Here is a 12301-nt window from a genome sequence, read left to right as displayed (position 1 = left end):
TAAAAGACAAGAAGTGCAAACAACCCAAATGTCCATCAAGTGACATATAATATCAATAGAACAGAATATTATTCAGCAATAAGAAGGAATAAAGTACTGATACATGCTACAATACGGATGAACCTTGAACATATTATATTAAGGAAGCCAGTCACAAGAGGCTACATATCATTATGTTTATATGAAATATAAATTCTATTTATATGAAATGCCCAGGATAGGCAAATCCATAGAAATAAGATGTAGATAAGTGGTTGCCTAGGGTTGAGAGTGTAGAGGGAATGGAGAATAATTGCTAATGGATATAGGGTTGCTTTCTGGGGTAATGAAATGTTCTAGAATTGTGCACGGTGATGGCTGCACAACTCTCTGGCTATACACAACCTCTGAATTGTACACTTTAAGTGGGTGAACTGTATGTGAACTACATCGCAAGAAAGCTATTTAAAATGCCAGTTAAAAAGGCCAGTCAGGGGCTTTCCTGGTGGCGCAGTGGTATAGAATCCACTTGCCAATGCAGGGGACACGGGTTCGAGCCCTGGTCCAGGAAGATCTCACATGCTGCGGAGCAACTAAGCCCACGAGCCACAACTACTGAGCCCAGTGCCACAACTACTGAAGCCCGCGCGCCTAGAGCCCACGCACCGCAATGAAGAGTAGTCCCCGCTCGCCGCAACTAGAGAAAGCCCACACACGGCAACAAAGACCCAACGCAGCCAAAAATAAATAAATAAATCAATTTACTTTTTAACAAAAGGGCCGGTCATGTTGTAGCTGTTTATAACTTGTATAGACTTTTCAAAGTCTAAATCCCTAATTATCAAAATATGTTTCTTACTGTCCACAAACCTCATTTCATTTCCTTACATAAAACCATCTGCCTATTCCACTATAAATACTACACGTAGTGAAAGAAAGTGCTTCTAAAATTAAATTATGTTTTCAAAACAGATTTCTCCTTAATATATTTAATTTTAATGATTCGCATGTGAATTATCCACACTTTCCATTAACTATGGTTAAATTTTCAATCTCAGATAAGTATCCCCCAATACAAAAGCACATTAACAGGCCATTCCTCTCCCAACACAAGCTGTGTGGACTAAATTTTTAACGTATTAGCTTGAATTTTAAAAAGCAAAATTAAGGAGGCAGATCTGTAAGAAAAGCAAGCATATGAAGTCTCAGAATTTTAGAATGGAAAATATTTTCAAGACTGATCCTCTTCAGGACTACTGAAACTTTAATATCTAAGAACTAACCCCAGGAATTTTGTGATATTCTCATATCACCTTACTTTTAAAATTTTTATTGGAGTATAGTTGATGTACAATGCTGTGTTACTTTCTGCTATACATACCTTACTATTTTGCCTTATTATTTATATTTACATTAAGTTGATTCCTTTCCTTTTTTTTTTTTAACTTAGCAATGTATGACACAACATCAGTGAACTTATGGGTTTGGTAAGCTATCTGTACTAGTCTAACAAACATTACAATAAATAAAATTTTAAATGGTGATGTGTCTATCACTTAAAAACATCTTGCACATGATCAGTACTACATATACCACACTTTGGGAAATACTGATCTAGTTTTATCTTCTAATTTTATGGGTGAGAAAGTTGAACTTCCTGGTGACTCTCAAAAGTCTGTGCACATCAGAACCTCCTGGAGGGTTTGTGTTAAAATAGAGAGTGCTGGGCCCTTCCCCAAGAGCGTAGGTCTGGGGGAAGGTCTGAGAATTTACGTTTCTAACAAATATCTAAGTGGTACTAATGCTGCTGGCCCAGGGACCGCCCTTCAAAAACCACTGACCAAAACCTACTAACCCCAAATTAGTCAGACCAGAATTTAAACTAGAACCCAATCTTCTCTTAGATGCTCTTATAATTATATGCTCTATCAAACATGTTTAATGTTGCTGAATTTTATTCACCTTTCACTTAATTTTACTCTTTTCAATAAAGGTGACTATTAAATGCTAAAGATCAGGTTTATACATTTTTAAGACTTCAGAGTTGTTATAAAATAGTGATTAATAAAAATTTAAGGAAAAGAACATTACAATCACCTTTGAGGACCCTGAATCCCTTTTCTTGGTCACATACCCTCCGTTAGTCCTTTGAGATAAACATTATCTTCAAGTTTGTGTCTTATCATTCACTTGCTTTTCTTGTTAATTTTCTCATAGCTGTATCTCTAAATAACATATTGTTCAGGTTGTATGTTCTGAGCTTTATACTATATCTTTTTATGCTATTTGCTTTTTTATTCAATATGATGTTTTTGAGATGTAGCCCTCGGTTTTTATCAGTAATTCATTGCTTTCATGGCGGGACACTATTTCATCTACAAGAAAACAGCACTAAAATTGTTGACTTTTTTTTTCATTTTGAAAAAATCAGAGGTAAAAAAGAAGTTGCAAAAATAGTACAGAGAAGTCCTATGTATGCTTCATCCAGCTTCCTCCAATGGTTACATCTTACCTAACTATATTACAGTATCAAAACCAGCAAACTGGTTTTGGGACAATGCTTGTGTATAGTTTCATGCCATTTTATTATATATGCAACTCTCAATTTTTAAGTTCTTTTTTTTTTTTTTTTTTTCTCGCGGGCCGCCCAGGCCGCGAGACCAAGAGCCGCGGGGGCCGGGCCGGCGCGCCGCCCCCGCCCCGCCTCAGGCCGCCCGCGCTTGGGCCGCCGCCCGGCGACGCGAGGCCAGTCCCACCCCGCCCCCACCCCCGCCGCCGGCCCGGGGGTCGCTCACCTTCCGCGTTGCCCCAGACCACCATGCCCGGGCACAGCCGCCTCCTCCGGCCTCGCTGGCCCCGCCGCCGCCACACGGTGCCCTCGCCTGCGGCGGGGAGAAGGGCCGGGGAAGGAGTCGCACCGCGGCGCGGCGGTCCACCCTCGCCCCACGCTCGCAGCGGCCACCCTGAGCGCGCCCAATGGCTGCTCTGTCCCTCCCCCTCCGACGGGCGCGCGCGTCGTGGCTCCGCCCCGCCCCTCCCCCTGCGGCGGCCGGCACGCTCCCAGGCTCCTCACCGCCCTTCCCCACCCGCGGCGGTTCCGGCCCCGGCTCGCACTCCGCCCCGCGCTGCGCAAGTGCCCGCCTCGCGCCTAGCCTCGGGCGACCCTGAACCACCTGCGCGGCGCCCCTCCCAGGCCCGCCCTCGGAGGTCAGCTCCTCCACTGCACGTGACCGTCTCGCTCGCGGGGGCGGAGAGGAGCGCGGCGCCGGCCCGCCTTCCGCATCCCGAGACCTGCGCGCCTCTCGCTGGGGTTGATGCGCTGTTCTCCTCTCTGCGAGTCCCCGCCCCGCGCTGCACTCCCCAGTCCGGGAGGACACTAGTTCAGGGACTGACCATGCTTAATCAAGATCATTCTATTGATATTAATGAATATCTGAGTTACTTCCTTTATTCCCCCCCCCCCGTCAATTAAAGACAATGCTCCTACCTATTAGAAAAATGAAAATCCAAACACTGACAGCCCCAAATACTTGCAAGAATGTGAAGTAATAGGAACGCTCATTCATTGCTGGTGGGAATGCAAAATAGTACAGCCATTCTGGAAGAGAGTTTGGCAGTGTCTTACAAAACTAAACATACTCTTACTATACGATCCAGCAATCGGACTCCTTGGTATTTACACAAAGGAGTTGAAAACTTGTGTCCACATCAAAAACCTGGACACAGATGTTTCATAGTAGCTTTATTCATAACTGCCAAAACTTGGAAGCCACCAAGATGCCCTTCGGTAGATGAATGGGTAAACAAACTGGTGCATCCAGATAATGGAATATTATTCAGCACTAAAAAGAAATAAGCCATCAACCCATGAAAAGATATGCAAGAACTTTAAATGCTTATTACTAAGTGAAAGAAGCCAATCTGAAAGGCTACATACATACTCTTTGATTCCAACTAAGTGATACCATAATGGTGGATAATGTCATTAGTCAAAACCCATAGAACATACACCACCAAGCGTGAATCCTAATGTAAACTATGGACTTTGGGTGCTAATGAAGTGTAAACGTAGATTCATCAATTGTAACAAATATACTTCTCTGCTGAGTAGTTGATAATGGTGGAGGCTATACCTATGTGGGAACAGGGGGTACATGGGAAATCCCTGTACCTTTCACTCAATGTTGTTGTGAACATAAAACTGCTCTAAAAAAATAAAGTCTACAAACTTTAAGCTATAAGATGAATAAGTTCTGAGGTTCTAATGTATAGCATGGTGACTAGTTGATAACACTGCAATGTATAACTATAATTTGCTAAGAGAACTTAAAGGTTGACCCCCAAAACATATACATATATATTTATATATTCCTCTTTACCATAAATGTACGGCTGTGCTCCTGGCTTCTCTAATCTCTTCCAATCATCTATTTTTATTTCTGCTCAGTACCATGCTGTCTTAATTGGCAGAGTTTTATAATAGCGAGTCTTAATATCTAGTAGGTCAAAAATCCCCAATTCACTCTTCCATTTGCTGCTAAGAATCAGCTCGCATGTTCTATGTGGGGGAGGGAGGTGAAGGAAATTCATTTTAGCTTCATAAAACCTCTAAAACAATTTGGGGAGAATCACATCTTCTGTGGATTGAAATTTTCTATTGAAATAAGATTTATTTCTCCATTCCTTTAGTTTTTCTTAAGTGTCTTTGTTCTATAATTTTCTCCATATAGTTGTTGCCTATTCTTGCTAGAGTTATTCCTAGGTACTTTATAACTGTGATAATATTATAAATGGTATCTCATTGCCTTTTCTAAATAGTTGTAGCAGAGTACAGAAATGCAATTGATTTTGTATATTGATTTTGTTTGCAGTATACTTGCTAACCACTTTTATTCATTCGAATACTTCATCTGTAGATTCTTTTGGTTTTTCTACAGGGACAAGATATCCTCAATGACTAGTGATAGCAGTTTCTTCTTCTCCAATGCTAAGAATTCTTCTTTTTCTTCCTGTGTAAGACTTCCTATATAATGCTGCAAAGAAGGATTATCTTATCTTGTTGGTGAAAGGTGTCTTATCCTGTTTCAATATTACAAAAGAATGTTTTCAATGTTTCACCATTAAATATCACATCTGCTGAATACTTATACCTTCTAATGATAGTCTGTTCATTTTGTATCATGAATAGATACTGAATGTTATGGAATGCATTTTCTACATCTCCTGAGATTAAATTTTTTTTTAAATCAAGAATTCAGTGGGGGACAGATGGATTGAGAGTTTGGGGTTAGCAGACGCAAACTATTATATATAGGATGGATAAACAACAAGGTCCTACTATACAGCACAGGGAACTAAATTCAATATCCTGTGATAAACCATAATGGAAAAGTATGAGAAAGAATGCATATATATGTAACTTAGTCTCTTTGCTGTACAGCAGAAATTAACATTGTAAATCAACTGTACTTCAATAAAAAACTTACTCTGCACCCATAATGTGTCACACTGTTCTAGACAGTAGAGGCAAAGCAGTGACCAAACAGATGAAAACACTTGCCCTCAGGGAGTTCACCTTGTATTAAAGGAGAACAAACACAATGAATAAATAAAATGCATAGTTTGTTACATATTGATCAACACAAAAGGCAAAAATGAAGTAGAGAGGGGAACAGGTAGTGTGGAGAAGGAGGTCTGCAACTTCAAATGCAGTGGTAGGAATGGGTGTCATTGACAAAATGACACCTGGCAAGAGCCTGCAAGCAGAAACAAGAGCATAGCTTGTATGCAGTAAGCACTGCAAGGCAATATGAAGTTCTGTTACAAATTCTGTGAAGGAAAAGAAAAGTGAATTTCTGAGTAGGTTCACTGGAAAATATAAATGTTAACATACTATTTTAGTTGCTAATTCCCTATCACAAGCAATGAAGCTTAAAAATCTTACATCAACTATTAAGTAAATTAAAAAAACAGCTGAAACCATTATAACCACCAGTAGTACCAAAGTAGCATTCTTATTAAAAGTGTGAAAATAACCATTTCAACATAGAATACAGAAAGATAACAAAAGTTATTCTGTTGTTCAAAGTAAATTATTATAAAATTTCAACTTGGGTCACAGAAGCCTATCAAAAAAATAAGTATGGGAAAAGCATAAATGGAAAAAAGAAATATTCACAAGTACAAGACCTAAAACTCATTGTAAGTACTCCCCATAAGTTATCTGACCCAATCCAGGGCTAACACTCTAAAGAAACATGAAAACAAAAAGACAATCACTCAGAGACCAGATGACAGAAAGAGGAAAGGAATCGTTTCAAAGATGTGTTACAGAAAGTTCAAGTACAAAATTTTCAAATGAATATTGAGAATGCAAAAGGAAAACAGACCCAGCAAGTCTAACTAGCAAAGAAATAAATAAGCAAAGACAAAAAGAGAAGTACATCTAAACACACAAAGACTGACCAAAAGAGAATAAGGAGACTCCTAAACCAAAAGGTCACAGAGGTGTCCTATCCAACATTAGCTCATGGGATGATGATAGGTGTTTATGCGGGGGTGGGGGGGTGGGGGGGTGGGTGAATAGGTCAAAGTTAATCTATTAGATTCTTTATGCAGTACATCTCAGAATCTTTCAAAATGCCACTGTGAATTATGAATCACTAACCTACTTTGGGGGTAGGGTATGGGGGGCACAGAGTAAGTACACATAAGAATGTAGTCTTTCCCATGCCAGCTCACCACGGAACCCTTTATTTTGGCCAAAAACAAAAGTCTGTGAGAAAAATGTTGTCCTAAAGGATGGTAAGAGAGATGAAATTCATAAATCGCTTTGTAGAGTTAAAGGAATGCTAAAAAAAAAAAAAAAAAATTTAAGGACTTTCTCGTTGTTGTTTTTTTCTTTTATTATTGGTAGAAAGCCAGCCAAGAATCAGTTGGACTTACAAACATGAGTACATGGATGAATAAAAGATTGAAAAGAGAATAAATCAAAATTCTGATATATTTTACTGAAGGGGATATTTGGATACAAATTTTGTTATGAAGCAGTCCAACTATGCTAAAGTAAAGAAAGAAAAATGCAAGGGTTGTACTCGTCCTAACTGACAAAAGTGAAATAAATCACCAGGATGGAATGGTATCCAACCAGAGTTCTGGATGCTCTTGAGGACGACTATGAATCTGTAGGCAAAGTTAGATAGAATCATCCAAATAGCCCCAAATTTGGCTCCTACAAAGGCTCTGGAGAAGACCCAATAAAATAAGATTCATTGTGGATTTGTTGGAAGTATAGGGTAGGTTGAGGGAATTTTTAATTAAGAATAGACTCAGACACTGAAGTAAAAATAACCTAATAGAAGAAACACCGTAAAGTTATAGAATCTATAGATATCTGTATTAATTCTATATCTATAGGTAGATTCTGTATCTATAAAGAGAAATAGATATAAAACACCTGAAATTTTTTGAAGTGGTAAATAAACTGAGGCAGGAAATAATGTTGATTTAGACTTTCGACACATCTTAGACAACATTCTTCAACAAAGGCTTAAAATATTAAATCACTATCAAAAGAAATATTCTGCCCCAGATAGGAAAGTGGCTTGGTGGCAGAAAACAAAAGGAAGAAATAAGCAAAATTTCAAATATAGTTTATCTCGGGTTATTAGTGAAAACTAGTCTCATTTGTATAATATTGAAAAATGGAGCACACGGCAAATGTTCAGGTTTAGAAATGAGCAGTGAAATGCCAAGCGCCAGAGATAACCGATGGAGAGTTATTTATTTATTTAGTACAGTCCTGGCAATGACAAGGGTCATAGCCAGTATGATCCACGACATTCAAGGAAGCTCTCCACGTGCCAAACACCACCTGAGTCACTGTATGTGCATGACTTTGTTTAGTCTTCACAACTTCCTACAGAAGTAATTGCCATTTTATTCCATGAGTTTACAAGCTAGACAGTAAAGGCTCAGAGAGGAAAGTAACTTCCCCAAAGATCACTAAGGTAAGTAGGTGGCAGTAATAGTAGCTACTAAATGATAGAGCTAAAATTTGAAACCTGGCAACTGACCCCAGAATCCTTACCTACTTTGGGGGTAGGGTATGGGGGGCACAGAGTAAGTATGCATAAGAATGTAGTCTTTCCCATGCCAGCTGACCACGGAACCCTTTATTTTGGCCAAAAACAAAGCACTGCGAGAAAAATGCTGTCCTAAAGGGTGGTAAGTCAGATGAAATTCATAAATCACTTTGAAAGGTTAAAGGAATGCTAAAAAAAAAAAAAAAAAAATTAACTACTGCACCAATGGTTCTCAAACTTGAGCATGCATCAGAATCACCTGGAAGGTGTGTCAAAGACAGACTGCTGGGCCCCATCCCCTCGAGTTTCTGACTAAGCAGATTTTGTGGGTTCCGAATTTCTATTTCTAACAAACTGATGTTTCTGCTCAAGGGCCCACACTTGGAGAAATATGGTCCTAAGCCACAGGTGGTGAAACAAGAGATCACGATAAGAATGGTCTCGGGAAAAGGAGAAAACCTAGGTGAAGAAAGCTGGCGTGGAATTAAGGAAAGGAGGGATGAATCATCCAGTAAATGGGGTCCAGCTAAAATCACATGGAAATTTTCCTGGGCCTTTTGCTCCCTGGGTGGGCAAAGAGTCTTCCTGGGACCTCAAACAGCCTAAAACTATTCAACCCAGCTTCGGGCACAGTAGAAATTTAATGGCAAAAGGATGTCCCCACGTTCAGGATCTCTGTACTCTGGCTACCACCACAAACCTTACCCACTGACAATGCCTAGAACTCCTTTAACAGGAAACAAAACGTTTTACTTTGTAGCAAGAAATAGAAGCTTGAGAAGGAAATAAGTCCTAAAAAGTGAATATATATCGCTGTCTACAGATCTCATTCCAAATGTAAATGACTGCTTATAGATTAAGGTCTATAGGTCTAATATAACATGGCATGTCTAATATTCTTAAAATTACAAAAATTCAGTTTTATTACTTTGGAGAGGAAGCATGATGCTACATGCAAGGCATCAAATTTGATGTTAGAAATCCTATATTTGGGGATAAATGACTTCTGACAAGTCTTTTTTTGTTTCTTTGTTTATATTTTATTTTTGGCTGCGTTGGGTCATCGTTGCCGCACGTGGGCTTTCTCTAGTTGCGGCGGGCGGGGGCTACTCCTCGTTGCAGTGCACAGGCTTCTCATTGCAGTGGCTTCTCTTGTTGCAGAGCACAGGCTCTAGGCACGTGGGCTCAGTAGTTGTGGCTCGCGGGCTCTAGAGCGCAGGCTCAGTAGTTGTGGCGCATGGGCTCAGTGGCTCCGCGGCATGTGGGATCTTCCCGGACCAGGGCTCGAACCCGTGTCTCCTGCATTGGCAGGCAGATTCTCAACCACTGCGCCACCAGGGAAGCCCAACTGTATTTTCTTGAGGAGAGAATTTCCTATTCTTAGGTAGGGAGCAGAGGGGACCATCAAACCTCAGTCACTGGACCAACTTCATACTCATTTTCCTTCTTTATCAGGTTCAATGTAGACGTTGCATCAACCTTCCTAACACACAGACACACACACCCACACACACACACACATATGTAGAGACTTCCAATGTCCTAGTTCATATCATTAGTTTTCCATTGGGCCAGAAATCTTTCATAGGTTCTGAACCCCCGTTTTGTCTCTTCAGCATTATGAGCCAACTAAGTCTTTGCTTTGACTTCAGTTAGCTTTTGTTTGACTTCTCAGCATCTTGCCTTGTCTACCTATTTATACATGGAAAATACTGCAAGGGAACACTGTTGCTGAATCCAGCTCAGTTCTCTGAATGTTTACTCTCTCTGTGATTTTGGTCCTTAAAATTCTAGCTGCCTTGTTATTTCTCAATTCCAACTCTGGTTTCCTTAGTCCTATGACATTGTCCTAAGATCTACTGGCTTTTCTACCTCTTAGGAGTCACATTTGGTTTCTCAGACTTTTGCTCTTCATCGGTAGTTTCTAAATGACTGGGCTAGAAAAGCACGTGCAGAATATTGTTCTCACTTCAGTGAGTTTCTTTCTCTATTTTACTCTTCTAGGTCATGGCTACCTCAGTAGCTTTCTAACGCTCACAGTCAAATGTTGCTTATGATTTATCTGGCCTTTCTAGTATGTTTTCCTAAGGTAAACTGATATAGTTGGAAACAGAAGTTCGTACCCACCATTTAAAAAATTCTGTCTGGGGCTTCCCTGGTGGCGCAGTGGTTGAGAATCTGCCTGCCGATGCAGGGGACACGGGTTCGTGCCCCGGTCTGGGAAGATCCCATATGCCGCGGAGCAACTGGGCCCGTGAGCCACAATTACTGAGCCTGCGCGTCTGGAGCCTGTGCTCCGCAACAAGAGAGGCTGCGATAATGAGAGGCCCGCGCACCGCGATGAAGAGTGGCCCCCGCTTGCGGCAACTAGAGAAAGCCCTCGCACAGAAAAGAAGACCCAACACACCCATAAATAATAAATAAATTAAAAAAAAAACCAAAAAAACCCCCAGAATCCTTTGTTTAAAAAAAAAAAAAATTCTGTTTTGTCTTTCTATGAATTCTCTCCTTGTCCCATCTTCTGTCACTTTTTCCCACCAAAAATTCCCATTCTCACAGATAGATTATTTTAAGATTAAAAATTATTATTAAGGGCTTCCCTGGTGGCGCAGTGGTTGAGAATCTGCCTGCCAATGCAGGGGACACGGGTTCGAGCCCTGGTCTGGGAAGATCCCACATGCCACGGAGCAACTAGGCCCGTGAGCCACAACTACTGAGCCTGTGCGTCTGGAGCCTGTGCTCCGCAACAAGAGAGGCCACGACAGTGAGAGGCCCGCGCACCGCGATGAAGAGTGGTCCCCACTTGCCGCAACTAGAGAAAACCCTCGCACAGAAACGAAGACCCAACACAGCCCAAAATAAATAAATAAATAAATAAAAATTAAAAAAAAATTATTATTAAGCTAATATGTTAATTTTGAAAGGAATTAATTTTGCTTTGAACAAGAACACAGATTGGTGAATGGAATATGGAAGATTCCTTAAGACCTTTTTCATCTCTCAGTATCCAACCATCGGTACCATAATAAGTTTGTCAACTGTGGAAGAAAGCAGTCTTTATAACATCAACATTATTCAATAATCTCAAAAACTGCTTCACTTTCCTGCTCATGCCACCAATTTCCAAATGTTCAATGGGAGCAGAGAACCATGGGATGGGACATGGAGAAATGGCCTGTCATAGTAACTATAAACATTGGAAGAATGAAATTATAAATAAAGAGGGTTTTCTATGAATATATTTGAAATGTTTGTTCCTAAAGAACTTGTAGAATAAGACTCAGAAGTTTACACAGAAACACCTCTTGATAAGTATGAAACTCAGTAAAATTTATCTCATAATAGTTTTTTCTTTTGTGTTATGTGATTGTCAGAGTGACACAAAACTATTTTTATCTGGACTTCACAGATCTTCTTATTTTTACTGTGGGATCAGTGACCCTACATGTTTGAAAAGTGGCAAAATAGTTAAAATTGGAACATTTCCCCCAAATCCAGGGCATATGACTTACATTTCTGTAGAAGGCAATATTATATTTCTGTCTAGTTCTGGGGTAAACATTTTCATACCTGCCAATCCAATTTGACTAATGTATTGTTTTTACAGTGCATTAGTGGAAATTAAATGGTAAATTCAGTCAAACAGCCATTTCATACATCAAAAAGGAAAATCAGTCAACACAACTGTCTGACCGAAATGAATGAAGAAAACAATTCAAGGCAAACAACTGTCCCAGGAGACTTGTATAAATACAGTAGTGGTGTCATGTGCAGAATTAATCTTTCCTCACCCTTAACTGGAGAACACTCTGCCAGCCAATTCAGTCACTCAAATGATACTGAATTATAATATTCCAGTTTCATTTACTCTCAGTTACTGGTGACTGCCCTTCCTTCTCCTCCTTCATCTGTCCATCAGTGAGGAATGTCAGAGCAGGAGAATAGTAATATTGGCATATTGTACTGTACTGTCTTGAATTCCACAGCTTCAAAATTCTTAGGCTAACTCAATGATCTTAAAAGAGTCTGGTGCAGAAAGGATATGTGAATTAAATGGCAGGCCACCGGCTGACCCTTCCAGCACTAACATCCCTTATTCCTGGTTCTAATATAACACAGAATACTCAAGAGGAAGTTTTTGAGTGGTCAGCAGAAATATGGCTCCAAAGCAGGCACATGGAAAAGAAATGTTGTCATCTGTGATCCACTTTAAAGTTGACTTGTCTTTTACTCATAAA

At 40.1% G+C, this 12301-nt stretch overlaps 1 protein-coding gene across 13 annotated transcripts in view; it reads right to left on the bottom strand.

Annotated features, from left to right (window-relative positions):
- LOC309623760 (uncharacterized protein) overlaps positions 1–12301 on the bottom strand; it is a 66360-nt gene that overhangs the window by 42370 nt on the left and 11689 nt on the right. The window contains exon 1 of one of the 13 annotated variants that reach the window (XR_014241533.1): positions 2775–3707. The exons of the other annotated variants lie outside the window; for them this stretch is intronic. The gene's annotated coding sequence lies outside the window, so the exon portion shown is untranslated. Of the gene's footprint in view, positions 1–2774; positions 3708–12301 lie in introns of those variants that run through there. 13 annotated transcript variants of the gene reach the window in all.

This window comes from Balaenoptera borealis (assembly GCF_965194805.1).
Source record: "Balaenoptera borealis genome assembly, chromosome: 2".
Classification (NCBI taxonomy): domain Eukaryota; kingdom Metazoa; phylum Chordata; class Mammalia; order Artiodactyla; family Balaenopteridae; genus Balaenoptera; species Balaenoptera borealis.
This window is presented reverse-complemented; position numbering and strand designations above follow the sequence as displayed.